Raw genomic sequence first — 27,238 nt, forward strand, 5'->3', positions numbered from 1 at the left:
TGTCCCTCCTTCTGCTGACCTTAGGCCTCATCTGTTCTTCTTTTTCCAATTTCGATAATTGTGACATTAGACCATTCATTTGGGATTGCTCTTCCTTTTCTAAATATGCTTGGATTGCTATATACTTTCCTCTTAAGACTGCTTTTGCTGTGTCCCACAGAAGTTGGGGCTTAGTGTTGTTGTTGTCATTTGTTTCCATATATTGCTGGATCTCCATTTTGATTTGGTCATTGATCCATTGATTATTTAGGAGCGTGTTGTTAAGCCTCCATGTGTTTGTGAGCCTCTTTGCTTTCTTTGTACAGTTTATTTCTAGTTTTATGCCATGTGGTCTGAAAAGTTGGTTGGTAGGATTTCAATCTTTTCGAATTTTCTTAGCCTCTTTTTGTGGCCTAGTATGTGGTCTATTCTGGAGAATGTTCCATGTGCACTTGAGAAGAATGTATATCCCGCTGCTTTTGGATGTAGAGTTCTATAGATGTCTATTAGGTCCATCTGCTCTACTGTGTTGTTCAGTGCTTCCGTGTCCTTACTTATTTTCTGCCCAGTGGATCTATCCTTTGGGGTGAGTGGTGTGTTGAAGTCTCCTAGAATGAATGCATTGCAGTCTATATCCCCCTTTAGTTCTGTTAGTATTTGTTTCACATATGCTGGTGCTCCTGTGTTGGGTGCATATATATTTAGAATGGTTATATCCTCTTGTTGGACTGAGCCCTTTATCATTATGTAGTGTCCTTCTTTATCTCTTGTTACTTTCTTTGTTTTGAAGTCTATTTTGTCTGATATTAGTACTGCAACCCCTGCTTTCTTCTCACTGTTGTTTGCTTGAAATATGTTTTTCCATCCCTTGACTTTTAGTCTCTACATGTCTTTGGGTTTGAGGTGAGTTTCTTGTAAGCAGCATATAGATGGGTCTTGCTGTTTTGTCCATTCTGTTACTCTGTGTCTTTTGATTGGTGCATTCAACCCATTAACATTTAGGGTGACTATTGAAAGATATGTACTTATTGCCATTGCAGGCTTTAAATTCGTGGTTACCAAAGGTTCAAGGTTAGCCTCTTTAGTATCTTACTGCCTAACTTAGCTCGCTTATTGAGCTGTTATATACACTGTCTGGAGATTCTTTTCTTCTCTCCCTTCTTGTTTCTCCTCCTCGATTCTTCATATGTTGGGTGTTTTGTGCTGTGCTCTTTCTAGGAGTGCTCTCATCTAGAGCAGTCCCTGTAAGATGTTCTGTAGAGGTGGTTTGTGGAAAGCAAATTCCCTCAGCTTTTGTTTGTCTGGGAATTGTTTAATCCCACCGTCATATTTGAATGATAGTCGTGCTGGATACAGTATCCTTGGTTCAAGGCCCTTCTGTTTCATTGTATTAAATATATCATGCCATTCTCTTCTGGCCTGTAGGGTTTCTGTTGAGAAATCTGACGTTAGCCTGATGGGTTTCCCTTTATAGGTGACCTTTTTCTCTCTAGCTGCCTTTAACACTCTTTCCTTGTCCTTGATCTTTGCCATTTTAATTATTATGTGTCTTGGTGTTACCCTTCTTGGATCCTTTCTGTTGGGGGTTCTGTGTATTTCCGTGGTCTGTTCGATTACTTCCTCCCTCAGTGTGGGGAAGTTTTCAGCAATTATTTCTTCTAAGATACTTTCCATCTCTTTTCCTCTCTCTTCTTCTTCTGGGACCCCTATAATACGGATATTGTTCCTTTTGGATTGGTCACACAGTTCTCTTAATATTGTTTCATTCCTGGAGATCCTTTTGTCTCTCTCTATGTCAGCTTCTATGCGTTCCTGTTCTCTGGTTTCAATTCCATCAATGGCCTCTTGCATCCTATCCATTCTGCTTATAAACCCTTCCAGAGTTTGTTTCATTTCTGCGATCTCCTTTCTGGCATCTGTGATCTCCTTCCGGACTTCATCCCATTTCTCTTGCGTATTTCTCTGCATCTCTGTCAGCATGTTTATGATTCTTATTTTGAATTCTTTTTCAGGGAGACTGGTTAGGTCTGTCTCCTTCTCTGGTGTTGTCTCTGTGATCTCTGTCTGCCTGTAGCTTTGCCTTTTCATGGTGATAGGAATAGTCTGCAGAACTGGGACGAGTGACGGCTGGAAGGACTTCCTTTCTTGTTGGTTTGTGGCCCTCCTCTCCTGGGAGAACAGCGGCCTCTAGTGGCTTGTGCTGCGCAGCTGCGCGCAGACAGGGTTTCTGCTTCCTGCCCGGCTGCTATGGAGTTAATCTCCGCTGTTGCTGTGGGCGTGGCCTGGCTCGGGCAGCTACTCCAAAATGGTGGAGTCGCGTTGGAGCAGGAGCGGCTGGGAGGCTATTTATCTCCGTAAGGGGCCTCCCTGCTCCCTGCAGCCCAAGGGTTAGGGTGCCCAGAGATCCCGGATTCCCTACCTCTGGATTAAGTGACCCGCCCTGCCCCTTTAAGACTTCCAAAAAGCACCCGCCAAAACAAAACAACGCCCACCAAAAAAAAAAGAAAAAAAAATTTTTTTTAATTAAAAAAAAAAAAAGTTTTTAATTAAAAAAAAAAAAAAAAAGGTGGTTGTTCGTTTTTCTTTATTCTGCGGTGCCAGCCTCAGGCCTCTGCTCACCGGTCTTTCTGCCCTGTTTCCCTAGTATTGGGGTCCCTATCCCTTTAAGACTTCCAAAAGCGCTCGCCAAAACAAAACAGCAAAAAAGCAAAAAAAAAATGGTCGCGCGCTTTTCTTATGTCCTCTGTCGCCCAGCCTCCAGTGCCTGCTCACTGTTCTTGCTGCCCTGTTTTCCTAGTACCGAGCGCCCTGCACTCTGGCCCGGATGGCTGGGGCTGGGTGTTCGGCAGCCCTGGGCTCCGTCTCCCTCCCGCTCTGCCTGCTCTTCTCCCGCCGGGAGCTGGGGGGAGGGGCGCTCGGCTCCCGCGGGGCCGGGGCTTGTATCTTACCCCCTTCGCGAGGCGCTGGGTTCTCTCAGGTGCGGATGTGGTCTGGATATTGTCCTGTGTCCTCTGGTCTTTATTCTGGGAATGGTTGTCTTTGTTATATTTTCATAGATATATGTTGTTTTGGGAGGAGATTTCCGCTGCTCTACTCACGCCGCCATCTTCTGCCCCTCTCTCGCATGGTACTTTTTAAAAAGGATTTTTATCCTTTATTTTGTCAGTGTGGTGAGTTACATTAGTTGATTTTTGAATAGCAGAATTTTTTTTCTTTATTAAAGTATATGTTTTTTAGTTGTATACACTTACATTGGTTTAAAGGATATGACACAATGATTCAGCAGTTACACATATTATTAAATCCTTACCCCAACTAGTGTAATTACTATTTGACAACACAGAAAGATGTTACAGAACCATTGGTTATATTCACCATAAAGCACTTCCATCCCCACGACCAACCTATATTATGATTGAGATTTTGTGCCTCTTTATCCCCCTCATTTATTCTACACACCTACCCCAACCCTTTCCCCATGGTAACTATCAGTCACTTCTCAGTGTCGACAAGTCTATTGCTGTTTTGTTCATTTTATTTTGTTTTGTTTTTAGATTCAACATATAAGTGAAATCATATGGTATTTGTCTTTCTTTGCCTGGCTTATTTCACTTAGCATAGTACCCTCTAGGTCCACAAAAATAAACTCGAAACGGATTAAAGACCTAAATATAAGACGTGAAACCATAAAACTCTTAGAAGAAAACACAGGCAAAAATCTCTTGAACATAAGCTTGAGCATTTTTTTTTCTGGACCTGTCTTTCAGGCAAGGGAAACAAAAACAAAAATGAATAAGTGAGACTACATGGTACATTTTGCATAAATCCTATGAGTGGTATTTCAAGAACATGTATTTAATTAAAATTAAGTCCATAAATTGGCATTTTTAGCACATGAGCCTGTGCAGTGCTATTAACCTTAGTAATGTTATTTTACATTGATGTTAGTAATGTCAATGTTACATTATTTAAATACTATATTACAATATTTGTTAGCACTTTCCAATGTTTAATAATGTAACTATAGGCTATAGTTATTTGTAAATACTTCAAAGAATAAATACAAAGAGGAGTATGTTGTGAATTACTCTGAAATAAAATTAGGAATAGATCTAAAATCTGAGTTAGCAAAAAGAATATCAATTCCAATGGCAGAATCAAAATCAAGGCAAGAAAACAAAATATTTTTATTGTTAGAAAAATAAATAACCTTTTATGAAGGAACATGTACCCTTAAACCCAATTTGTAAATGCTTTTTGATACACTCTTAATAATTTAAACAATATCAAAGCAAAAATGAAAGGAATTTTTCTACATTTGTAATATTTGTCATAAAAATGGTAAAGATTGTGCATAAATCAATTCATGCTTTGCATGTTTGAAAATTTTTAAAGAATAATACCTTTAGATATTAAATTTTCTTGTATTTCTTTAAAATTTGTAAATGATTTTTATGTGGCATTTATTTTGTGTTAATATTCCCTTTCAAATTAGTTTCTATTAGCAAGTGTGTATATCAGGTAGTCATCATTTCTATGAATTATTGAAAAAATATAAATATGTACTCAAGCAAAAAAAAAGTATTATGAAAAATATAGGGTAACATGATTTAAGAAATTCTCAAGAATTCCTTGGAATTCTATTTCTTGCTCCAGAAAGCCAAAGATTAATATCTAAAGAAACCTACATTTAAAATGACAAAAATAGCTTAAAATAAAAAGATAGAAAATGTACACTATGCAAAAAATAATTAAAAGGAGACTTACAGGACTATATTAATATAAGACTTCAGTATAAAAGTAGACTTCAGTACAGTGAGTATTAACAGAGATAAAGAGAAATTTCTTAATGATACAATGCTGAAATCTTCCAAAAACATATCAGACAAATATGTATGTACCTAAAAAATAGATCCTCAAAATGCATAAATACCAGTGGAATTAAAAGAAAAAAAGACAAAAACAAAATATAGTTGAAGATTTCAGCACTCTCAGTAACTGATGGAACAAGTACAATATGTACACATTTACTAAAACCTTTAGTAATCCTATCAACCAATGGAACTTAATTGACATTTATTGAACGTTTTACCCAATAGCAACAAAATACATTTCTTTTCAAAGTTGGGTAAAAAGGGGATTTGGTCCAATTCCCATGCAACCATACTCCATTAGCTAGCTCTAAAATTCTATAGAATTTTCACCAAGATAGGCAACATGTTGAGCCATTTAAAAAGTGTGAATAAATTTAAAATACTTGAGTCATGTAGGATATATTCCTAGTATAATAGAAATCAATAATAAAAAGACATCTGAAAATGTCCCAAATGTTTGGGAAAAGTATTTCTGAGAAATTCAGAGATCAAAAAAGAAATTACAAAAGAAAGTCTAAAACAATTTGAACATTTGAACTGAATGAATATGAAAGCATAACATCCCACATTTATCAGATCTAGCTAAAGCAATTATTTAGAGGACAATGTATAGCTTTAAAGGTTTATTTCAGAAAGAACTTTTAAATATATAAGCTTGTAATTTATGAAGATAGAAACAAGTATAAGGAAAGAAATAATAAAAAGTAGAAATCTATAAAAGAAGAAATATATAAACTGCAGGAATAAAGATCAATGAAACCATAAATTGTTCTTTGAGTAGATAAACAAAATCAGTAAACCCTCTAGACAGACTCATCAAGATGAAAAAGAAGACATAGATAAACAATAATAGAAATGAAAGAGGGGACATCACACAGATCCTACAGACATTTAAAAGATAACAAAGAAATATTGTGAGCAATTTAATGTAAATTTCAACAATTTAGAAGAAGTGAAAGACATTAAAAGATATAAATTACCAAAGCTGACACAAAAGAAATAGAAAATTCAAATAACCCTATACATGAAAGACAAAAAGAAATCTCACAGTGAAAGCTACAAACCCAGATGGCTTCACTGGTGAATTCAAACATTTAAAGAAGTAGTGTTGCATCTTGCTTGGGAGGTAACTTCTAATGTCAACATATGTTTGCAAAGGATTTTAGCTCCAAAGAATGATCATTATCTGATAAGAAATCAAAACCGACTAATCCAAGATAAAAAAAAAATTTTGAGCACCAAAAATATTTTGAGTAACCTTTATATCTAGAGGTCTGTAGAGGCAGAATTAGAAATCGTTTGACTGGAAAAGATGCCCAATTGCTCCTAAGAGGCACTGTGGTCATAACTGTTGAGTCCAGACCTTATGGCCCTACTGCCAACACCACAGACCCTACATATCCATCCCTCATGTTAGCACTATGTTATTGGTGCCTCACGAAATAAGATGTGGGCACTTTCTGCCACTACCCTCTGTGGATTCTGCACAATCCATACTTCATTGTTTCATTAAGGCTTATTCAAAGACTCATGTTCCTGTGCTGTATTTCAAGAGAGGCTCAGAAAATATCTTGTCATTCCAACCTCTATGGAGGCAGGTGGTCTCTGGCTCATGAAAGTGGGGAACAGCTCACACATGGAAAGGGCATCAAATGTTGAGGCAATTGTAATATCATATCTCAAGTAATGCATATAGGTGTAAAAAAATGTCTGATCAAAACCATCCTTGAAAATCTCTTATATTGTCCAGTTATGCGCCCCTGTACGGATATGCCAGTTTTCAGTAAGTTCAACAGTGCCAGTTTTTTCTCCAGTGTTGGAATAAATTTTTGCTAGTTCAGTTCTGGTGCAGAGCAGCAGATGATGTAATTGGATTACTTAAGAGGCCACGTAATGTTAAAATATATATATATATATATTTAAATATATTTTTTATTTTTAAACCCTAGGCTTATACTAGAATGGTGAGATGCTCATGACCAAATGAGGGGATGCAAACACTAAAATTACTTTTTTTCTCCTGTTCTTTTCTTCTGCTGCACCACCTCCCAGCCTCACTCTTTCCTCTTCTTTCTCCTCCAACTCCTCCTCCTCCTCCTAAGCAAATAATCCCTTTAGTTTGATGCTTATATGATGGGACTCAGCTGTTTTGCTGCAGCTCCCTGACAGATGGAGCAGAGATTTTTACCAATAGCTTTCTTACAACACTCTCTTACATCAAGTCCTAGAAGCTCAAGAAACAAAAAAAAGTTGATCTTTTCCTGTACAGATGGGCAGACTGAAGCCAGTGAGGTGCAGAACTTGTCTTAGATAATGGAGCACGGCTGTGGCCATCAGTACAAGGGCACAGACTGTTTCCTAATACATCTTCTTGTACATATTTTCTTACCTTCAAGAGTCCAGACTTTCAGAAAGGGGGTTGGACTCTCTTGGCATTAAGAATTCAACAAAGCCATTGTTCTGAACTATTCCTTGCTTCCCAAATCTGTGATAAGAATATCCTAGAAACTGGGTTTTTCTATAAAAAAGCATTTCCCCACGTGGACTGTGTACATTCTGCCTCAAATTTTCTTTGGCAGTTTGACAGTTTAAAAATACTTGAGTATCTATTTCACGTTGTTTCTCCTCACTGTTAAAGTACATTTTTCACTTGTATTTCCTCCAGGAATACTCTTCCTCCCTGATGGGGCAATCCACCACTCCTTTCCTCTTACTCTCCTAATTCCTGATTTTCTTGCCTACTTTTCATTGGCAACATCTTTTCAAACTCCATGTTTGAATTTATTCTTTTCAAACTAACTCCAAAGTGTGAAGAAGGAGCTTAAATCTCTTTCTTCATATCTTTCACAAACCTTAATTAGATTCAAATATGAAAACAAAAGTCCAAAGCATCTGGGAAATAATCCCTCATTCCATTTTCCTGGACCACAACTCTGTGAGGGCCTTATGTGGGGTAGATGTGAAAAAAATATAGTGCGTTGAATGATCTGGAGGTTGATCTGAGTACTAGTTTGAAATTTCTGACACTAAAATGACTTCTTTTTTTTTTCTTTCTGGGATTCAGAGGGTTGAGTTCATTGTAATCCTCAGTTTACAGCATATTTTCAACATTGATCTATGCAAGATCCCTTTTTTATTTGCCTATTTATTTATTCTCTTTTAACCCCGTCCCCTTATCCATAGGTGCAACCACTACAGTGTGCTTAATGCTATCTGTTCATGACAAGTACATACTGTTAGTATGAATGCATTTTAATGTACATAAATGTTAAGATCCATATTGCTTTGTGTGCATATATCCATTGCTTTGGATCACTGCACATTTCCACAGTTTACTTATCTTCCCAGGGCTAGACATATAGGTTTCCAACTTCTGCCTCCCAATTAATATTGTGGCTAACATCTGTGTGTCCATTATAATTATCTGAGTACTTCTTTGGAAAGCGGATCCAGAGGAGAATTCCGGGATCATAGAGATTAGCGGTTGCTATGGCAGGCCCACTTCAAGACCAAGGGATCCTCAGCTGCTGCCAATGGGTCTCAACTGAGTCCCTCTTCAGGGACTAAGAGAGCGGCCTCACTCAGGGTCCTGGCTCCTCCCTCCCCTCCATTGTCTCAAGGTGGGACAGCTCTGAAAGGCCGTCCAGCCGCAGAGCTCTCTGGAGGATAGCGTCATAGCTGAGGCCCTCGTGGTGACTGCATTCCAGGTCAGCTTCTCCCACCAGTTTCACTGCCCTGAACGTTCATTCTGAGCATGCTCCCCAGTAAACTTCTTGTGTAAATGGCTCATTCTCCGCGTCTGTTTGCTAGCAAAACAACCTGAGTCATGGGCAGTGCATTTAATATGACTAAGTAGCCATGATGCCCAGCGCAGCGTCAGTGTCTTGCATTCCCTCATTTTTCAAACACTGGGAATTTTCTAGCAGTCCAATTGTTACAAATGCATTAGGTAAAAAATGATATCTTTTTTGTTTTAATTTTCATTTCTCAGATTACTAATGATTTTTAAACTCTCTTTTTATACTTGCCAGTTTTGGAGTTTCTCCTTCTGGTCTTCTCATTTCCTTTTCATTCATACTCTTCTAATTTCTCTCTCTTCCTTTTACTGACATTATTGCATGGAATACCATTCAAATTTATTTTCCTCAATACCAAGACAAATTTAATTTAATGAAAAGAAAATTGACCATTTTCTTTTTGGGGGCTACTGTCTAGATATTAACCTTCTCAGTTTAAAATATTACAATACTTTCTGCCATCCTGTCCTTGGTTTATTAACTTATCCAAGGTATCCTTCAGGGAACTGAAAGCCTTCATCGTCATGTGAATAATTCTGCCAGGTGTTTCTGCTTGCCATTTGAATTTTAAAGTTCTGTTTAGAAAGTATTCTCTCTCTCTGAGTCATATTGATATTATACTTTTTTCTAATAATTACATGTTTTTACCATTTCAACAACATCTTACATTTTCACATTTCAATCCATTTAGAGTCCACTTGGATGTGATATAAAGTAGAATCTTGTTTTACATTTCTCTATAGAGTGATCTAGTTTTCTCAGAAATACCAAATAATAAATTTGGCCTTTCTCCTTAGGTTGGTAGCGCTCTTGGTCTCCTGGTCTAAGTATTCTTCATCCAAACCACAGGGTTTCCATCGCTGTCTTTGTAACATGACTTTCTATTCAGTACAGCAATTCTTTCCTCTTTAATCTTCTTTTTCGTTGTTGAAAAACTACTTTTGTATATTTATTTCACCTCATTTTACAGTAATTTAAAGTAAATTAAAATTTTAGAGTGAATCTGTGAATTTTGTTAAAAATCCAATTTGGATTGTCTTGGATTTTTATTTGTGCTGAATTACATTTATAGATTAAATACAGGAGAATTGGCATGCTCAGAATGTTATCATGCTGATAGTGTTACCATTAGTTTTTGATGTATTATTTCTGTATACTTTATGTACTGTTGCCATTGTGAGTGATATCTTATTTTTTAATTATATTTCCTTGTTGTTTAGTTAGTTAAAAGAAGCATTGATTTTTGTTTAGTTTGATGTTCTACCCAGCTATCTTGCTGAACTTTCTTATTAATGAAAATATTTTTCTGTTGATTCTGGATCTTCCTTTTTGTGTGATTGTTCTGTAGATGAACATATCAATTGCAAATGATGATGGTCTTCTCATTCCCTTTTCATTCATACTCTTCTTATTTATCTCTCTCCCTATTACTAACATTATTGCATGGAAAAACATTCAAATTTATTTTCCTCAATACCAAGACAAAGAAATTGCCTTTTATTCTCAGTTTGCAAAATAGTATGAGTTATAACTATATGTTAAAACTTTCTTTAACCAAAACATGCAGAATGTATGCACGCTAGAGACAAACGTATTAATGTGTCTCTTTCAGTGCCTTCTCTAAATCCCTCTGCAAAGGTACTTGTTCCGATGATTATTTCCTGGTCACTCCATGGCATTAACTTCATTGTAAGCCCAGACCTTCGGAGCCCTCTCATGTTTCCACTTACTCTCTTGAATTTCTATCATCACCGTAGAAGAACATGCCTGGGCCAGTGAAGATGAGAGACTCAGGGAGCTGAGTTGCCCCAGTTAGGTCAGCAGAGGTCCACTGAGTCCAGTTGACTTGCAGGTGCTGGAGAAAGCCCAGCCAAGATCAGTGGAACTGCTCAGCCGAGATCAGCCAATCATAGGTCATTCCACAGCTGTGTTAACTAAGAAAGTGCTTATTGGTGTATGCACTGAAATTCTGTGGCTTTTAGTTACACATCAGTTGCAAAACTACAAAGATGTCACATATCAATGCTCTCTTTGGTCACCATCCCAGGTAAAAATTCCAACCAATAAGGGAAACCCCTTCCCCCAACTCTCACTCACCAAGGCCCCTGCTGCTCCCTTTCCCTACCATGCTCCAGCCTGTAGGACAGTGAGTACGCCATTGACTTAAGCACATACTGCCAGCACAGCTTAGAAAGAGTGCTGATGGCTCCTTGGAGCTTCAGTCATTTTCCCAAGTTGTTAATATTGCTGAGTTCCCCAGGGGACCCAGGAAGCCCTGAGAGCTGGACCTTGAACTCTGCCCTAACAAAAGAATACAAATACATCCTGGGCCTCTGAAGTTCTTGGGGATCATAAGTGATTGTATGCACAGCTACTACTTGAGATCTGCAAGCATAAAGAGCAATTTCAAGTCCCCAGATTTTGTAGGGTTTTGTTACTGAAGGTCTACCATTCATTCTGCATCTACTTCAGCAAGTGTAATTGCTGCAAGGGGTTGTTGTCAGGACCTGCAGTTGCCAGGTTGGTGAGCCCAGCCAGCATTCTTGGTCTGGAATCATGTTTTTTTTTTAAATTAATTCTTATTGTTGTCCACTTCACAGTTTTGCTGCTGTACTGTAGACCCTAGTATCAATTTTAGTTGAAAATGCTGCAAAAACAAAAAGGTAATGCCACTTCCCACACTGTTTCAAAAGGTTTTTAAGTGGAAAAAGGTATTTAGTATTTTTAATAAGCATCTTCAATACTATTGAGTTGGTTTCTTTGTTCATATCACAAGATTAATTATGCTGTCAGACACTTTCAAGGCCTGCTTAACAAAGATTCAGTGATATAATGGTTTGCTTTGCACTGCCTTTTTTCTGCATAGCAATCACAATCAGCATTAGACAATTTAAAACCCTTTCACCAGCCGGAAGTTCTGAAGAGCCTTTTAATCAACAAAAGTAATTTTGCAAACAACTAGATACAGCATTTTTCATATTAACTAACTTGCATTTCAACTCTGCAGGCTTGATTTTTCTCTCTGATTCCTGGAAACTGGGTTATTTCGATGGCCTAGAATCTAAACGTGGGGATCACCACATCCTGTCTAACCTGGGTAATCCCAAATTTTCACATCCCATTTCTCCACTTTGCTTATTAAAAAGATAACACTGGCACACAAATATAATTCATTTGTTTTAATTATCTCTTAATATGCAAATCTTGTGTAATCAATTAAACTCCTTTTTTGTTGATTTAGTTACCCAGAGAGCTTCATCTTGCTATTTTTTAATGACTACAATTTGTGTTAGAGTGCTATAGTTTTATATAATTATTATTATTTTTTAAATTTGCTCATTTTTAAAATTATTGTATTTGTGTATGTCTGGAATTAGGAAATTCTCCGAGCACCACTTTGGGATTTTAAAATTGAAACTTTTTTTGAGATTGGCAATAACTGAGTTGAAGCTGAAGTTCTTTGCTCACACAGTGGCAGCCCCTTTACAAAACTAAAGGTTTTGAGGTTTTGTACTGGAAAGATGGATTCTTTGGGTGCCATAGCAGGGAGATACATTTAGCTTTTTTTTTTTTAATCAGGCACATTTTTCTAAATGAAACTAACCTGCTAATGACACATTTAAAACATTCATTTAAAAAAAAAGAGGAGGCAAGGAAGGCCCAGCCGGCAGCAATAATTTGTACTGTGGCTGTGTGCAGTAATTAACCACTGCAGCAGTGATTCCTGTACCCTAACCCCCCGTGTGTTTGACACTATTTCAACCCTGGTGAGAAGTGACCCAGGGATCTGGAGCCACAGGACACAAGGGGCAAGTCCTGTCACAAGAAATAACAGGGTCAGGAGACGCGACTAATGAAGTCATAGCAACTGGTGCACGGAGCCAATCAGAAGAGGCGCCAATCTGTAAATGAGGATATAATTAGCAGAAAAAATAACATGCTTTGGTTGAATTCGAGGGGAGCCTGTAATGACTGGATATTGAGAAAGATTCCGAAAGATTAGAGCAAACATTATGCAACAAAGAATACCTAATTAGGGGAAAAAAGTGAATATGCCTTAATTAGAGGGAAAGACATGATTGAAAGACACAGAGTTGTCTCTTAATACAAATGTAGTAATGAAGGTTGGTGCATATCTCCTGGTTCGGCTCAGCTAAGCACTCTGTGAATTAGCGCGAGTGGCACACACATCTGGTTGCAGATGGCTCTTTCTACAATGGGACACACAGAGGGCCCTGAGTGTATTTTGCCCCATTGAACGGTGCCTGTGTACTGCTCACAGCACAGGTAGCTAGCTGGTCATCTTGGTCCTAGAAGCCTCCTGCCTTCTGAGGCATAAGTACCCCCACACTTGTCATGGTGGTTGCAATGTAGAAAGCAGACTGTCAAGTGCAAAAAATATATGTCCACGTGTCAACATCTAGGCATGTATGTCAGGAACCTTTGACGATTTCCTCTCAGACCTATAGCTGGCAAGATGTAGATTTTACTGAAGGAATTAAAACAGAGCCATCCTCCTCCCAGACCCCCAGGCCCAAGCAGGTCCCTCTTGTCACCCCAGCAGGGCCCTGGGAGTTTTTATGATCCCAGACAATGAGGAAAGAATGCTACCAGCTGCCTTTCTTTCAATGCAGCAGATATTTCAGGACTCTAAGCCGCTACTAATTTTTCCTAATAGAAAAACTACATGTTGTTTTAGTTCCTCTCTTTTTCCCTTTTTTCCAAACTGTTCTGAGTATTGATTTTCATTTATTTTACACGATTCTTAATTGTCATCATTAGCTATCTATGCCACATACCCCTGCTTAAATATACCCTGTCAATTTTGCGGCATATTTATAGATTAATTTAAATGTGTTTTTAAATTTATGACTGCATACCTTTGGTATGTTCGTAACATTAAAATACTTACGGTACAGAATTTTTTAATTAAAACTATTCATCAAAGAAAGTCCAGGTAGCGAGCATCTCCTTGTTTGCAGTGGGGGTTCTGGCAGTCAGAGCAAGCAAAATAATAGGTCAATTAAAAAAAAACCTAAAGATAGCATTTCCAAATACCCAAATGTTTAATGAGCATTTGCCAACCAATCCCCCCAAATTAAATTACGAACTTGTTTTTTAGTTATGGGCAGCAGGGCTGCATGTGGCAGAGGCAGAGAGAAAAAGGGTTAAGGAGGGGGAATATTCCTGCCCCAACTTCTACACGTTTGCTTTTTGGGGTTTGGCCAGGAGGGTGACAGGGACCATTTTCTGGAAATCGACACTGAAGCCATGATAAGGTCCACATCATTGTATGCCCCAGTGTTTCTGGTCTGTCCTGCTGTGCCTGCTTTGTCTGGACCTTTTACAACTCACAGTTTCACCCTGGCAGGCTTGTCCTTGAGGGCCTGCCCCAGGAGGATAGGGCGCGGGTCTCCTGCTGTGGAAACAGACTTTCTTACGCACTCACTGGCTAGAAAAAAAATGCCTTGTGTTCTTTGCCCATATGTGCCCATAGTTGAACTATCGGCTGTCTGGAGAATGGGACTGGTCTGAAACAAGTAGTGCATCTGGTCCCTTAGTTGCTGCCTCCCCACCGATGTGACTGCGTCTGCAGAGAGCACCGCACTGACCCAGAGCAATGGCCTGAAAGTCCCCTCTGAGGAAGCAAGCATGTAATTAACATATCTGAAAAGCGAAACACCCCCAAATGCAATTATGGGGGCTCTGAGTCAAAGTCCTGGGAGTAATGGACATTCTAGGGCTCTCTGACCAGGAATAGGTAAAAAGATACGCTCCGTGCTCTCCTCCTTGGCCAGGCAGTTCAGAACATGCAATTGGTGCTGGGTTCTGGAAATTCCTCCACCCTCCTGTCTGATTCTGTTTTGGGTGTGCCTTAATTTTTAGTATTTTCCTATTATCTGCCAGTTTAAAACAAAATGGTCAGTCACGGACCCCCAGGTCCTGGTAAGAAGTTTCACATTCCCTAAACTTTAAAAATAATGTTCCTTCAAAGTAAAAGGGATGTTTTTCGTAAGTTTCCATATTTTCATATTTTATAAGTGTTTTTTCTGTTTCTCACTCCTTACAATTTTTAAATTCCATCTTCTTGCTTAGATTATCCCAGACCCAATCATAAGAGAATATTGCTTTTATTTGTGATACTTTGAGCATATATGGAATGAAAAAAATTGACTTTTACCCTGTTATTATTTTTATTTTTAGTATCTAGCTGACTTTTAGGTTAGGGATGAATTGGTAATAGGGGCTAAATTTCAGTCCCTAAATAAATAGCCTCAGCAATACTAGTTTTCACACATTGATTAGATGATGTCAAATTTATTTTCAATCAGATGTTAGAAAAATGAAAAGCTTCTATAAATTTGCTAGTTGGCTGGCTGGACACAGGATGGCTGGGAGATTGCCCACTCAGTCTCCTACCAGGCTTGAGCCCTTACAGGGCATTGTAGGAAGAGAACCAGTTCATATAAAAATGGGCCGAGGGGCCAATAGGAAAGCTGTTTCGTGCACATCCTGCCATTCACTCCCTGATTCATTTCTGACATGAGCTTTTATCAAAATGTCCTCACTGACAAGAGGGGGGCAAAGGAAGATCACAATAGAGATAGCTAATGGAGTAGGTTGTATTGGAATTGGACCAAATCCCCTTTTTACCCGACTTTGAATGCTAAATGAATCACTCAGATTTATATGGAGGTGGAAGTTCCACAAGGTTCGCATCAGGCCAAAATAGGGTTACAATTCAATAAAACACGTGGCGATGCTTTATTGACTAATGAACCTACCGTGCCGCCAACTGCTGTATTTTACTGTCGCAGACCCTAACGGTCTGGCAATTACATTGTAAGTGTTTGCTAAAGATGTGCCTGTCTTTTCCTCAGATCTAGAAACAGGTTCAGTGAGAGTCGCTCCAGAGGAAGCAGGTCACACACCTTTCCCAAGTCTTCCAGGGATAGAAGCCAGGCACCAATAATAACAGTGCAAACAAGTTGATGCTGCTATTTTTAAATAAGCTGTTATTATTGACTAACAGAGGTTGCCATGCATGGGATGACAAAGCTTCAGGAGTCAGAGAGTGGCAGCGAAGACTTCCACTAGAGAGCTCGTTAATGAGAAGCAGCTAAGTGCAAAGGTAAGTGCCTACTGCCATCCTTTCTGCTCCATCTTCTCAGGAGCAGTGCCGAACTGCAGGCCAGATGCTCCATCTGTATCTCTTCAAGCCCAGATATTCCTCAAACATTTTGTCTTTGGACCTATCACATCAGCAGGTAAGATGAGGAGCTGAGGACAAGAGGCAATACAACGGCAGAGATGGTGCCTGTTTGCCAATAACCAGGGGTATTTTTAATATGGAAGAAGAAAGTGGTCACCACTCCAAGTGGCTGTGCTCCCACATACGAAGTACACATGTGTCTTAATGCAGGAGCTAGAGCAATCCAATGTGATTTTTTGCATGTATGCACACACACATGCACACACGTGTGCACACACACACAGAATGGGCTAAGTCTCCTCTAAATTGTCCTGTGATGCAATTTAAAGTGAATTTCAATGCATTTAAAATGAAAGGAAAGTTCAGTGCCGGTGACACCAAAGCCATTTGGTAATATAATAGGAACCTGCAGCCTAAGCAGGGCTGAATAGGCTCACAGGACTTGTGCAATATCATGCTCTGAAGGCTGGGCTAGAGCAGACCAATAGAACAAAGGGATGAGCCAGCACCACCTTTAATTCTGGTTTGATAGCTCTGTAAATACTGCTTAGGATCCTGTTGTCCTGTGTGTAGGAGATGTGCAGGGAAGAAAATATTGAAGCTCGTGGATTATTTAGAGTAAAAGCTAACTGCAGAATGAATCATAGAGTATGATTTCATATTAATATTTTTAATCCAACAAAACACACTGAATATATTTACACGTGATTAAATGCATATAAATGATCTAGAAAGAGTCATATCAACCTAAAGAATAATGCTTGTTAATATTATACAGTGGTAACATCGTGCCAGGCACTATTCTAAATATTTTGCACATATTAACATGCCTAGAATGATCACAACATGTCCTATGGGGCAGTTACCACTCTGATCTTCATTTGACAGAGGTGGGATTAAAGCACAGAGTGATGAAGACACTGGCCTAGGTGCACATAGCAAAGTGGCAGAGTGAGGATTCAACCCTGGACCCCTGCGCTCTAGAATCCATGCTTATAACCCTCTACCATCTGCCTCCTGTCCTGAAGAGGTGGTAGTTAGATGACATGAGGTTAAAGATCATGACAAAGGGAGCTTCAGACCGATCTCTCTTGTCTCAGCTCTTAACTGATAAGTCGTAATCATCTGTTACTTGTGAATGTGTAGTAGTTATTCTAGCAAAAATTATGTAAGCCCATTGAGTGCCACTGGTGCTGTCAGAGCCCATGTTTGATTTTATGGTTTGATCAATTTGCCAAAGTAGTACAATACCAGTTGTTGCAGACTAATGCAAAGAGCTGAGAGAGACGTGATATGAAGGCGGTGTATTCTCTCCAAGGAAGGGCCACAAGACAGGCAGTGAGCTGCATGCAGGAATGAAGAATACTCAGTGGCACCTGGACCCCTTGAATGACTTCTTACTCTAGAGCAGAACAAACCGGTCCTGCTAAATTCATATTATTGATTAAAATTTTGTTGGATTTTAGTATTTTTGTTTAATTTAGTTTTGTGGTCTTGTTTATATTTAACTTGAAAATTTGTTTTGTTTTCAGTTATACGACACTCTGTTTTAGTTGTACAAAATGATGAGATAGAAATGGCCCAGACTCTCTTTGCCTGTCCCCCTCCCTCCGTGGTGGCCTGAAAGTCCCCTCCCTTGCTGAGTTGCTCTTCTAGGACAGTCTCTGGATCCTACCCCCCACACTACCTGACCTTTAGTAGACCTTATCTTAGTGTTTTAAAATACATTACCTAAAGGGAACTGGAAAACTCATTTATGCTAAAGAGTTAGTGGCTGGTATTTGGTGGTATGCATTTTATAAAGGGCATGATGAAATCAAAATAAAAATAACCTAAAAACAGATTTCGGGCACATAAAACCTGAAGAATATGGCATCCACTTATCTATGTACCATCTTGACCTTTGGGGTAATGATAAATGGGGAGCTTTTAAGCTGGCAGTGTGCTGGAAACATATTTCTAAGATCTTCAGCTTCTATGTAAAGAGCATCGCTAGAGAGGGGTCCTGGAGAGGGAGAGAGTCCTAAAGGGCATCTGGGTAGACAGGATCTTTCTGTAGAATGGGTGTCCTGACTTCTGTACCCTGAAAGTATAGACTTTCTTCATAAGGGGAGGTTTCAGGGCTGTAGCTGTGGGCTGAGGGCACAGCACATTTCCTCTCTGGAAGTCTGTCTTCCCAATGGTAAAATTAAGGGTTTAAAGACTGTGATCTCTAAGGGCCTCTAGTGCAACATCCACGAGACCTAGACTGACTTCACTCACATTGGAAGATGATGGCCTCGGAGGGGTTCTGCCCAGTTTCAGTGGCATGAATTCCTCCCACCAGTTGGGGTATCCCATCAGGAATGTGTCACTGATGAGTTCTCTGCATTTTCCAGAAGCCAAGGCTGATCCAACCCACCTTCATTTCTCAGTCAACAGGGAACATCTGGATGTGTGGAGGGATCAATTTGCCTCCAAGTGAAAAGCCCAGAGCTGGAGACATAATGGGAATTTGTGACACTCGGTGGAGAACTTTAGGCCCATAAACCATAGACAGTATGTAGTCGCTCATCTGTGACAGACATAATAGAGGTAATTGTCACTTAACAAGTAATCCAAGGCTAATCAAATGATACCAATATACATTGCAAATATTCTTCTCTTTTCTCTCACACTCCTTCAGAACACCCTGCATGAAGGTGTGCAGGAGAAACTCCTGCATATGGAAATGAGGAAAATACTGAAAAACAAAAAGTCCATTGCAATGGAGCTGAGAAATATCAGTCACTTGCTTTTAGAGGAATCCCATCAGCATATATACAGGTGGGTAGGTTCACAGAGCTGGGTGCAGATGGGGCAGAATGGACTGGTCACCTTGCAGACTTACAGACAGTGTGACCAAGGTATTGGCCTTGCCTGCCTCACAGCCCCCGTCTCACAATGGCAGCCTCTCCATGAGCAGATGCCATATCTGATTTACCTACATGGTGTCAGGTACTGAGCATGCACTGGAACTACTTTTCAAAAAACTCTGCATCCTTTACTTTTAGCAGATTTGACTCTGGGGGAAGGCTCCACTGACCCAGGATGGAAGGATGTAGAGGATGTTTGCAGATTCTTCAGGACAAGTTGCACATTCTTCAAGCAGGTAGGCATGTTGGCAGTAGATGACTCTCAGCTGAATTCCTGTCCAAGAATTGCCATCTGCTGAACATAGCTGGCTCTGCAAGGTCATAGCCCATCCTGGGGAAAGCCAGCACCCATGACCATTTGAGGGTGAGTCCAAAGATAGGCATGTGAAGGTCCGTGTAAGCTCCAGAGCTCCCTGGGGATGGGGCCAGGGACAGACTCAGGGGCTGGTAGCTCCCATAGCAGATGGCAGTTCTCTAGGGAAGGGGCATCTGGAGCCCTTCATCATAACCCACACTCACAGTTCCTGGCGGATAGGACCCCAGCTGCTAAGGAATACCTGCCTGGGACTCCACAGTGTCTCCCACACCACTAGTCCTGATGCCAGAGAAGAAGTTGTCTCCTATAAGCTGTGTCCACTCTGGACCCAGGTGAGTCATTCCATTTACTTCCTCTCTGAACTGCCATCACAGGTAATATTTTCTTAAGAGAAAGAATAAATCCTATATTTGCATTTAAGAAAACCTTTTCAACTATAATCTCCTCTTCTCCTCCTGTCCACGTTGAGGGATGTGAGCTTAGCATTGCTAACCCATTTCACAGATGGAGAGCCCTGAGCCCTAAAAGGTCAGCCCCACCAAAAGTTACCAGTAAAGAGAAGATCTGGGGCTCAAGAATAATCCTTTAGCATGTAGTGTAAGGTCCTGGAACTAGGTAGAAGCTCATTTGGTGCCAGTAGAGGCACTCATTTCACTGCCTATGCAGTGCGCAGCCTGTACAACTGAATGTAGTCACCCTGATCCTGCTCAGAGTGACTTTAGCTGTGATCAGACCACCCTAGTGACCTCAGGGGTTCACCTCCAGTCACACTTCACTGGTCTACTGCATTCTGCCCTGCATTCAACAAGCTTATTTCCTTCTAGAAGGTTCTGGTCCTCAGGACTTCAGCTCACAATGGGCTTTGGCTCACCACTCTGGTTTTGGCCCTAAGCAGACCGAGCTGTGTGAGAGCAGCCTGCTCACTAGCAGCGCCTATCCCTGCCCTCTAACATTTTTCTTACTCCATTCCTGAAAGGATGCAATTTTCATTAATCTCCTGATGCAGGGTCAGAAATCCCTGGCCAGTCTATGGATTGCTGAGCTATGGCCAGGACACAGGATAGGGTTATCTGGCACAAGAGGGGGCAGTGCTCTCTGGAGCCTGGGTTGCCACCTCTCAGGGGGCAGGCAAGCAGATCCTCACGCTGAATGGAGGCTGCTTCGAGGGTCTTTCCAACTCCGAATTCTGTGCATCAAAGGCCCACACTGTATACCTTAGAAACAAAGAGGACAACTTGCCATCTGGAGGGAGGGTCTATTGGGTGAGCCTTCTACCAAACAGCTTGCCAGCAAGTGGTTCACAGGACCTTAGCAGGTGTCTGCTGACGGACAGTGTACATCACTATCTCAAACAGCTCTCCACAGGGTTGGTGCAAATAGATTGGTGTGTATCCCAGTGGGCTGGAGGGAAGTGGGCTTTAGAGGTGGGCAGACAGGCCTATCTTGACAGAGAAGATGGAGGAAATAAGTGTTATTTAAAAAAAAGGCATTGGATTTGAGGTCAGAAGACCAGCTCTGTGACTCTGGCAAACCAAGGGATTCCTCCAAGCTGCTGTTTCTTCATCTGAGAAATGAGGATAGTGATTCCATCTAGCCTGCCTCCCAGAGGATTTTGGGAATTGAACAGGCAGTTGCTAGTGAAAGTCGGTCTGTGCATGGGTACCCGGCACAGATGTGGGCAGTGATCACAGCCCTGGAGCACTTCTGCCAAGGGGTGGTCCTTCCTGGGCGTGTGTCAAAGAAGGCACAACACCCAGCATCCTTGCTGTCCCTCGTGGTCCCTCTCAGGCTGGCCCTGCCTCTCCCTCATGGAGTGCTAACAGGGCTCCTTCCTGGAGGGAGGAAGTGGCACTGAGGGCTCTGCCGTTTCTTGCCTCCAACCTCCATTCTAGAAGTCCATGTCTTCCAGTTTATCATTGTCATCCTGCTCCACCTTTTTTTTTTTTTTTTAAAGATTCGTTTCTTTTCAGAAACTCACACAGAGTAAGGGGAGCCCTGCACGGCTTCCACCTCACTCATGTACAGTAGCTTGTTTTATGACTTTGTTTTAAAAACTATTGGCGTAGGGGGCAATAACACAGATGTCTTTGCCTCACCAGAGAACAGTGAATTTCCACTTCTCTGTCTTCCGTGACAGCTCCATTACCTTCCATAGATAGTCTCTTCTTTGGCCTGAGATAAAACAGGGAAAAAAATGGTGTTTCTCCACAATTGTCCCTCCTGCTAGGGCAAGTGGATCAATAGCGCTGGCGCCCACTCTGCCCCGCGGGGCCCTCTCGGAGCCAGCCCCGCCAGCAGCCTCCCCGGGGTGAGGAGGACAGTGTCCGCATCCCCAGGAGGGTGCTAAAGCCATAGCACAAGAAATATCTGTTTTCCCGCATGCGTCCTGCCGGCGTTTTCGTAAGCGGTGGCAACCCAGTGGTGGGGAAACTTCGTTGGCTGCCTTACTAAATCTTCACCTGCCTGACCTCAGCTTGACAACTTCTTAACACGCTCAGAGAACAGTCAATGCTCGGTGCGGAGCCGAGAGCTCCATCAGCCTCTCCCGCAAATGTCGGAGTCCCGGCTGGATGAGAGGTAGGGGGCGGGAGGCAGATTTACACACACATCACGGCCGTGTGCGGCGACGGAGTCAGCCTGTCTTCCTGCTCCGTAGCATGTCACACTGTCATGCTGCCTCTTCCCTCTGTGTAAAGTGGTAAGGTGTGAGTTTAATTAGCATAGAACAAAATTTCTTACTCTCTAATAATAACACCTTGAATTTTTATGTTACCTGCCTCCAAGTAGCTCAAAGCATTACAAAAAAAAAAATACACTTCATGTTGTCTCATCGTATTCTGGAGACAAAGATCATCTCCCCATTCCACAGAAAGGGAAGCCAAGGCAGAGGGGCATTCATAGTTCACTAAAGCACAGAGGGAGCTTAACTGCAGCCTCCTGAGTTAATAGTGCAGCTTCAGTTCTGTGCAGAATGAATGAGCTTGAGTTCCCTAAAAAGGAAGGCGATGGCACTAGTGTAGGGCCTGTAACACGTGTGCCTAGGTGGCATTCATGAATGGAGCAGTCCAGGCATATGCAGCAGGAAGTGTAAGTGGAAATGGAGTGGGCAGCCACCGAGAAGAGACACCTTCCCCAGCTCCAGAAGAGTGTTGGTGTGCAAGAAGGCAAACCCGGCATTGCCAGATCTTCCAATATTTATATTTGCAAATGTTGACCAGAAAAGAACAAGAAAGAGAACCACTATCCCCGGTGTACTTAATATGTGTCCTTGTTGGGGCACAGCCCCAAGGTCTCCAGTTTGTGGCTTCCAAAGCAGTGTTTGAACAAGACTGGGATCCTGGAGTGTGCACAGTGGTTTAGGGAGGGATGGGAATGGAGAACCTAGGCTGATTCCAGCAGGAGGTTCCAGGGCTAAGAAGGTAATGATGCCTTTGATGAGGACCGAGGGGACTTGGGACCTGGGGAAGGTAACAGTGAGCGTTTCAGCATAATGTGCTCTAGGTAGAAACCTAAGACAGGTAGGTGGGGATGTCTTATGGACTGTTGCATGCAGACTTCTGCACTTCATGGGAAAGTAAACATAAAAATTGTGCGACCAATTTGGTCTCCATTTTGAGGTTGCCAATGTTTTATTTGCCCAGATGAGTACATGAAAACAAATAAATAGCCCCAATCTCCATTTTGTTGAGGGAAAAGAAGAAAACTTCCCAAATAGGGAGGTACAGTAGTCCTCTAAATAATTTTAGCTTCACAAAACATTACATATTAGCTTTTATTTTATTTTATTTTATCTTATTTTATCCATTTTTTACAACAAATATGCTTTAGTCCATGGACTGCTGTTCAGGGACCCCTGCTCTGACCCTGCAAAAATAACTGGGAGAAAAAGACCCTGGTAGAAGATAGAAGTACTCACAGAGGGGAGACAGCAAATTTGTGAGCATAGAGGGATCCCCAGCTCTGCTAAGACAGGAATAAAAAGCAAAGGCTGAATTCTGAGACCTGGAGGAAGGTCCATTCAGCTTGTGGAAGAAAGAAAGCAGGAGACAAAAGGAGCAGTGGGGGTGCTGGGGATGGGGCACAGGCATTCAAGTGGGGTTGCACTTGGAAGGCTAAAATGGCCTTTTTGCTGCACAGGGCATCTTGGACTGGAGCCCCATCCTCTCTGCTTTAGGGGCAGAGACACATCCTCCTGTGTCCCTACTGAGAATAAAGGCTGAAGTGCCAGGACAGTAATTGTCAGCTTTCTCTGGACCTCAAGAACAGGCAGGTGAGTTAAGCAGGGAGGCCATGGGGGCTACACCAGCCCCAAGCTGCCTGAGGACAACCTTGGCAAAGACCTGCATAATCCATAACCTGAGAAGGCTGCTGAGCAGATGCACTTCTCTCTCCCTGCAGCGGGCCCTTGTGACGACGTTGATGAAGTTTCTCTGAATGCACAGGCAAGACTTTTACTGGGATGAGGATTACCTATGGCTACTAGTGCTTGTGGAGAGGGGAGCCTCCCATTCCCTCATCAGAAGTGTATGCTTCCTGGGGATTATGAGTTAATGTATCTGGAACACTGTGAGCTTCTCCAGGTTTTGTGGTCTATACAGAAGTCATATTCCAGGGCTCCCCTGAGCCACCTGGCTGCAGTTCCACTCGGATCAGGGTTTGCCATTAAATGCAATGAGGAGCTTGGGCCATTTATCACAGTGAATTGGGAGCCTACATCTGGGAGGAAATGGTCAGTGCTCCAAAACGGACTACCAGGAAATGAGTAGGCTTAGCACTGCTGGATTTCTGAGTACTATCTGCTTGTAAAAATGAATGCCATTCATTTAGCTTCCTTTTTGGCTCTTACCCACGAGGCAAGGGATTTCACTGGTTTGCATATTCATTCACTCACTCATTAAATATTTAATGAACTCCTACTATGTCTCAGGCCTTGTTCTAGGTACAGGTAACATTCCTGTCTCATATTCTAGGGGAGAAAACAAACATAAACAAAAGACTACGAATTTCAGGAAGAAATAAATGCTAAGAAGAAAATAAAGAGGTTAAAGTGATAAAAAGTGACTAGACTTCTTTAGATAGTAGTCAGAGAAGGCCCCTTAAGGAGGAGGCTGCTGAGGGGATCTGGATCCACTCAGTCGAGGGTCTGGGAGACGGTTATTTCAGGCAGAGATAATAGCAAGTGTCAAGCCTTTCAAGGAGGAATGAGCTCGGCATGTTCAAGGAATAGAAAGAAGACTGCTATGGCTGGAACAAAGTGAGCAAGGCAGGACTAGTAGAAGATGAGGTTGAAAGGAAGGCAGGAACCTTACTGGCCATGCTGAGGATTTGGGATTGTATCAGAGTCATGAAGGAAACAACTGAGGAATTGTATGATGTATCAGTCAGGATGGGAGAGGCTGTGCTGCAAAATAAACACATCTAAAAATCCGCAAATTTAAAATAATTTTACCCTTGGGCTACACATACGTCTTAAGTCAGCAGAGGAGACCTGCTCCTCGCCATGTTCACTAGGAGTCTCAGGTGGATGGACAATCCGACATCTGGAACGCTGCTGTTCCCCGTGTCATGGAGAAGGGCCAGCAGCAAATCATCCACTGTATCTTTTTTTGGGGGAGGGGGAGTATCATTAATATACAATCACATGAGCAACATTGTGTTTAGTAGATTATCCCCCGTTATCAAGTCCCCACCACACACCCCGTTACAGTCACTGTCCATCAGCATAGTAAGATGCTACAGAACCACTACTTGTCTTCTCTGTGCTATACTGCCCTCCCCGTGCCCACCACTATGTTATGTACACTAATCACAATGCCCCTTACTCCCCTTTTCTCTCCCTTCCCACCCACCCTCCCCAGTCCCTCATCCACTACATCTTAAAGGCATTTACCCTAGGAGTGATACACCCAACTTCCATCACATTTCATTGATAAAGTAAGTCACACATTCTCGCTTGTTCTCAGAAATATTTGTGCTAGCATTGATGACTACCACCTAGGGTGCCTGCTGGTGGAGGGAGAGTCCAGGGACTCAGCAATAGTCCCTGGTGTCTCTGTAATCAGGGACTCCATGTTCCAGTGCTCACCTAGTTAGAATCATTTTCACCTAAACAATACTAATCCAGTTATTAAGTTTGATTGCTGATGTGGTAGTAGAGAGTGCAGTTGTTGCTCTAAATTTTCCAGAAAGATTGGGATAGAGCTCTGAGAGATAGAGCCATTGGAAATGGCACTTAGTGCAAGGTCTGGACTTGGACAATGCCCCAAGTGGCTGCTGCCGGCCTGCTCCCTGCATACAAGCACCCACATGCTGCCTGCCTCCACAGCAATCTGGAGAAGGCACTTGCCTGGTTTGGGTGACCTTGTCCTGGGTAAAAAACAGACATCCCTGCCTCCATGGAAAGTCTAGGCATAGCCCAAATAGTGCAGACAGACCCATGAATTCACTTACTGTCAGTTACTCTAATCTCTGGGAGATTTTATTCTCCTGGGAGCTACTTGATATTTACTGTGTGGACCTCCCTCCTTCTGGGGCTTCCCTCTGTTTCCCTGTATCTCTTTTTGCAGGTTTGGCCTGTCTGGGGTGAGTGGCTCCCTCATAGTTTATGCCCCTTCATCTCAGGAGTCCTCTGCAGAACTCTAGCTACTGTGGGAGCATCAGGGAATCTCTGCCTTTCGTTTGACTGTCCCTTGATTGGACTCTGAAGAGAGTAGCCTTTCCCCATACAGGGCAGGGGCCCTCCTCAGTGATTATAGGACCAAAGTTTATCCTCCATCCAGGTGACTACCCTGCCCAAGATGAAGGGCCAAGAGGCCTGGACCTCCCGTCCTGGCTGGTGCTTCTGTCCGTACCTTTTTCTTGAGATACTCATGCTACTGTTGGGACAAAGAGCCCATTCCCAAGCCTCATCCACAGCCTCCCTTCTGGCCCACCCCACATTGCTAGGACTTGACCCTTGATGTGAATATATTCACATGGGTATTTCTTTCTGGCCTACCCGAAGCACTGTCCCATTGCTGGCCAGCCATGCCTCTTATGTCATGAACCAAAGGGACAGCTCTGACTCCTCTTTCTCTTGCCTCCCCGTGGCCTGAGGACCATACTGAGTGTTCAACATGAACTCAATAAAGGCTCACTGATTTGCTTTGTTTTGTGAAAGCACAAAAGATTACAAGGGTGAGTCTACGTGTGCAGTGTTGGGTGGGGAGGAATATCGATGGGTTAGGTCAGAAGGAAGATCTTAACCTTAGTACAGGAGTCAGAATGACTGGGATCTCCTCCTGCATCCACATGGACTCCCCAGGTGACACTGAGCTGCTCCCATCTCCTTTTCAGGCTTCAGTTCCCCTTCTGAGCAATGATGACTTTGGAAGTCTCTGTTTGTCAGCTGTGGGTCATTTAAGTACCATAGTCTTGAATTTGACACTTGACTCTCCTCCACCCTAAGCTGGGCATGACGAATGTGTTAAGGGTAGGAGGGGATGAATGGGGAAGAACTGACATGATTTTCCTGTTTTATTCCTTACTACTTCTCCTTGTCAAGCCCAACACCTCTCCTGCTATACTGGCTGATGCTCCTTTGATCGCCCGTTCTCCTTTTCATGCCTATGTGGGGCAGTCCAGATCCCTCCTCAGGTGTTGGGAGGTCCCCAGAAGACTGTCTCAGCTGTCAGACTGTTTCAGGATTGCCTTGGCTGAGGACCCCAACCTGGCCAAGGTTCATCCCTTTCCCAGGCAACAGTCTCCAAGCTTGACTGGTCTGGATGGGAGAAGGCCTGGCACTGTCACCCAGAGCTGGACAGCTCCAAAGGGCCTTTCCGTCTTCAGAACCCTCGCGGTGCTCGCCGAGGCCATCTGCTGAGACGGCATCCCAGCTCTTCTCTTTCCTCTGCCCAGCTACCTTCTGCCTTTCCCTTCTTTGCCATGCATGCGGTCCCAAGAGCACTCATTAAAAGACCCTTGTAAGAGTCTTCTTCCCAGGTAAAGCCAACCCATGCACCCTGCAAATGGCTTTGCCCCTCACTCTGCCCTTCTCTGGCACTCTGAGACCTGACTCTGAGTAAACCCTTCAGGCATGAGCTCTGTGTTTCAGGTGTGTCTACAAGCCTGGGTTCAGATAAGCAAGTCCAACTCCTAGGTGAGAAAAGTGGTGGACTAAATAGCCT

Source organism: Manis pentadactyla, chromosome 15 (assembly GCF_030020395.1).
Source record: "Manis pentadactyla isolate mManPen7 chromosome 15, mManPen7.hap1, whole genome shotgun sequence".
NCBI lineage: Eukaryota > Metazoa > Chordata > Mammalia > Pholidota > Manidae > Manis > Manis pentadactyla.